We start from the raw sequence: 5323 nt of genomic DNA, 5'->3' as shown, positions 1-5323 counted from the left end.
TAATAATAATAATGAAATAGACCTATGTACATTTCGATAGAACATCCAGAGTGATTAACACATATCATAAAATATTATAACATATAAAATATTGGATACTCCATCTCCTCAGGATCCCATTATTATTGCTATCATTATTATCATTATTATTAGCAATACACAGCCAATAAAAACAGAAACCATATATATATATACACAGACAGATAGATGTGTGTGTGTGTGTGTGTGTGTGTGTGTGTGTGTGTGTGTGTGTAGGTGCAGGAGTAGCTATGTGGTAAGTAGCTTGCTTACCAATCATGTGGTTCCGGGTTCGGTCCCAATGCGTGGCACCTTGGACAAGTGTCTTGTACTCTAGCCTCTGGCCGACCAAAACCTTGTGAATGGAATTGGTAGACGGATACTGAAAGAAGCCCATCGTATATATATATACACACACATATATATTTATATATACATATATATAAAGGAATACAAAAAAAATGGGACAAGAACGCAAAACATCCAGACTGTTAGATGATACAAAAAAGGGACAAGAAAAAACAAGGACGGGTCATTCGGAGTTTTCTTTCCTCAGTCGAGTTCCAGATTATCTTTGCAAATTCGGCTGGTTATACTCGAGATTGCTCCAATCTAGCTAGCCCCAAATAAAAACTAAGCTAAGAGCACTAGATTCCTTGGAAGGAAGCAGCGAATATATACGAAAACAAGGACGGAAAAAAAAAACGGAGAAATGGTACACAAATACAATGCAAATAACAGGACATTAACAACAGGTATATGTATATGTTTGTGTGTCTGTGTTTGTTCCCCCACCATCGCTTGACAACCGATGTTGGTGTGTGTACGTCCCCGTAACTTAGCGGTTCGGCAAAAGAGACCGATAGAATAAGTACTAGGCTTACAAAGAATAAGCCCTAGGGTCGATTTGTTCGACTAAAGGTAGTGCTCCAGCATGGCCGCAGTCAACTGACTGAAACAAATAAAAAAATGTGTGTGTGTGTGTGTGTGTGTGTGTGTGAGGTTTATCAAAGCAGACACAAATAAATAAAAAGAAAAAAGAAACAAACAAATTTTCGAACCAGCTGGCACAGAGTATTTGCGACTTCAGAACTGTGTACAGTCGATTTTCAGTCCGATAATAGCCGCATCACGTCATATCAGTCACCAGTTTTACATATGTGGCGATGAACTTCCGTTCAGTGCACTTGAAGATTCGTCTCTTGTTGAACAATGAAAAGTTTAGAAGAGAAATGTATTTGTGTGAAATTCTGTTTCAGTTTGGGAAGAACATTAGTTGAGGTCTTCTTAATGTTGCAACAGGCCTATAGGTTGGTGAGGGACTGAGGTGGACTCAGTATCATCAGAGATGGGGTAATGTTTCAAATTAGGAAAAACGTTCGTCGATGGAGGTTTTAAATCTTGGCGACCCTTCTCGTCAAAATACGACAATTACATCGTTGTTGTGTGTTCTGCTATGTGGGACAAACGTCGAGAAGTTTCTAATGGAGTAAGATTCTTTAAAAGTTGGTGGCACGTAGTTTTCAATAGATGAAATTGAAGTAACGTCGCGATGTGTCAAAATCTGGGTCGCGTCTGTTGATAGATGAAAGAAAGGGTCCGAGAGGAAGCTGTTTGAAAGCTGGAATGTTGACGAAAATTTTCTGGAAACTGTTATAACAGGCGAATAAAACGTGCAGATACAGCCTCAAGGTCGGACTTAGATGGCAGTCGTCGCAGTGGTCTGGATCATCGTCAATAATAATAATACTGATGATAATCCCTTCCACTAAAGACACAAGTCCTGAAATTTGGGTGGGAGGGGACTAGTCGATTGCATTGACACCAGTGTTTCACTGGTACTTAATTTATCGACTCCGAAAGGATGAAAGGCAAAGTCACCCTCGGCGGCATTTGAACTCAGAACGTAAAGACGGACGAAATGCCGCTAAGCATTTCGTCCGGCGTGCTAACGATTCTGCCAGCTGGCCGCCATAATAGCAACACCAACAATAAAACAACAACAACGGCAAAAATAAATGTGATAATCCTGATTTTATCGGAGTAAACTTGGGCAACGCGATATGAAGTGCCTTGATTAAAGATATGATGGGTTCCATTCCTGGTCCGCCCGTCCAAGAATGGAGCCCACCATCTTTAGATCGTGAGCACTACATACTAACCGGTGAGTCATGCGCCTTCACAGTGTGCGTGCGTTTATATGTATGTGTATGCGCATGTGTGTATATGTGTGTGTGTGTGTGTGTAGGACTAGTATACTCATTAAACGCTCACATATTCATATATATTAAAACGTACATAAAGCCCACGTATTTCTACAAACATGCTCACTCGTACACACACATATACACATACATACCAACGCATCCCCAAACATTAGTCGCTATCTGTCTCTATCTACCTATCTATCTCTCATCTCCCTGTCCCTTTATCCCCCTCTCTCCTCCCTCTCTCTCCCCCTCTCTCTCTCTCTCTCTCTCTCAATATATATATAATGTTTTGTCCCTTTCTTGTATCACCTAACTATCTGGATGTTTTGCGTTCTTGTCCCATTCTGTATTATTTTATATATATATATATATATATATATATATATATATATATACACACACACACACATATATATAGAGACAAACACACATTCATACATATATGTACATATATTTGTGCGTGTGTGTATATATATATATATACATACATTCATTCATACGTATATAAAATATACGCACACCTCCACACCCATCACCCTAGTTGTCAGACTAGCAAACTACACAAACTACATATGTACTAAGTGACCCGGGTTTTCCTCAAAATAGTCCAATTCCAGAGGATGGGTAGGTGTGAAGGGGAAGTGTCACTGTTGTGACGTTTTAAGCTTGGTAGATGTGAAAGGGGTGTGGGTGGATGGATGGATGGACGGATGGACGGATGGATGGATGGGTGGATGGATGTATGGACGGGTAGGTGTGTGGATAGGCCGGTGGATGGGTACGATGGGTGCGTTAAGGTGACGAAGGTTGTTGTTCGCTTAAGGGCCCCTCTACGTGGCCGTTCAACCTGCTAGAGATTAAAAACGAAATCTCGCTCAAATCACATCGTACCAATTTGATAAAAAATGAAGTAGAACTTACTAAGTGATGTAGTCTGAGCTAAATTACGTGAGCAAATTGTATAGCCATGGTTGGAATGTCTAATTATATATGCACTGCATCAGAGTTGACTTGGGGCTAAGCAACAACCGGATCATTGTTTTTATACATGTTGAATTATTCGATATTTTAAATAAATTCTTTTTTGCTTCGTCAGTTTAAATTGTTTTGCATGCATCAGACTGCGTTCTGCCTGCATTTAGACTGCGTTTTTACATGCATATAGACTGCATTTTTACAACTGCATTTTGCATGCATTTAGATTTTGTTTTTGCATACATTTACTCTGCATGCATTTAGACTGCATTTTGGATGCATTTAACTTGTTTGGTGTACTTAGCTTCCGTTTTGCATAATTTTGACTAATTTTATCTGCATTTAGACTGTGTTTTCGGTGCATTTAGTTTGTTTTAGGATGCATTTAGCTTGTTCTTTGGTGCATTTAATCCCAGCTTTACATAATTTTGACTAATTTTGCATGCATTTAGACTTCGTTTTTGGATGCATTTAAACTTCTTTCTTTTACATGCTTTTAAACTTAATTCTTGCATGCTTTTAGACTTGTTTTTTTTTCTCCCACACATTTAGACGTGCTTTTCTATGCATTTTGACATAATTTTGCATGAATTTAGACATCAACTTCTTTTTCTGAATATTTTCCATTCTTTTTTTCTCCGTTTTCGCAAGTATCTCAGATTTTAACTTTTGAAATAATTTCAGTTTCTCTCTTCTCTCTCTTTCTCACACTCTCTCTTCTCTCGCTCTCTCATCCCCCCTCTCTCTCTCTCTGTATAAAAGTAAAGCTCCTCTTTGGTCATGATTGTAACTAAAAGTTACCCTCCAAGGCACAAGTCCAGGCAAGGATATTTATGGAAGACCAGCAATCACCCCTCTCCACGCCACCGGTGTTATCCATGGGAAAGACAAAGGCCGATAGAGCTTGGTACAGTCACATCGAAACTCATTCCTACAGCTGAGTGAACTGGAGCAACATGAAATATAGTGTCTTGCCCAGGAACACAACACACAGCCCGGTCCAGGAATCGAACTCACTACCTCATGATTGTGAGCCCGATGCTCTAAGCACTAAGCCATGATACATTCCACCGAGGTTGACTTTGCTTTTCATCCTTTCGGGGTCAATAGAGTAAGTACCAGCTGAGAACTTGGGTCAATGTAATCGGCTTACCCATTCTCCTGAAATTGCTAGCCTTGTGTCTATAGTAGAAAGGATTGTTAAAGAAAGGATTAACCGATTTGCATAAATAACGTACTCTTGGCAACTACTTCGATTTATACATTACTAGTGTTTTGTGTTGATGCTATAATGCGCTCCTGAATAAATCTAAGATTATTTCATTGTCGTCATCATCATCAATATCATCATCATCATCATCATCATCATCATCATCATCATCATAATCAACAACAAGAACAACTAGATACAAAAATGGTAGGTATGGAAGTGTTGACAGTTATGGAAATGGTTTTAGTGATGCAGGCGATCTTTGTGTGTGTGTGTGTGTGTGTGTGTGTGTGGCGGAGTTATGATTTTATTGCTGTTCTTCTTTAGCCCCAGGTCAGCCCTGGTTGAGTAGGTCTACGATCAAACGTATTTTAGGTGGTTGCAGCGATAGTGTTAGTGAGTTTGGAAGTGGTACTGTTCATGACTGTAAATGTAGTGGTGGTAGTGATGCTTATTGTGATAATAGAGGTTGCAGTAATGCGTGGTGGTGGTTGTGAGTGTTGTAGTTGATCGTGGTTTTGGTGTTGTTGTAGGTGGTGTGTGTTGGTGATAGTATTAATTAATGGTGGTAGTTGTACTTTTGTTTATGGTTGTGGGTGTAGTAGTTTTGTTGTTGGCGTTTGTAGTAGTAGTGGTGGTGGTGGTGATGGTGACGGTAGTAGTATTGTTCTTGGTGGTGTTTATAGTAGTAGTAGTAGTAGTAGTAGTAGTAGTAGTAATGGTGGTGGTGGTGGTGGTGGCGGTGATGATGGTGTTGGTAGCGGTAGTACGAGTGGTGGCGGCAGAGGCGGTGGTAGTCGTCGTTGTAGTGGTGATAGTAATGGTGGAATTGGTGGTAGTGGTGGTCTTTTTATTAGTAGTAGTAGTGGTGGTGGTGGTGGCTTTGGTGGTGGCGATAGAGGTTGTGGTG

The sequence above is a fragment of the Octopus bimaculoides genome, chromosome 18, assembly GCF_001194135.2.
Source record: "Octopus bimaculoides isolate UCB-OBI-ISO-001 chromosome 18, ASM119413v2, whole genome shotgun sequence".
In the NCBI taxonomy this organism is placed as follows: Eukaryota; Metazoa; Mollusca; class Cephalopoda; order Octopoda; family Octopodidae; genus Octopus; species Octopus bimaculoides.
This window is presented reverse-complemented; position numbering follows the sequence as displayed.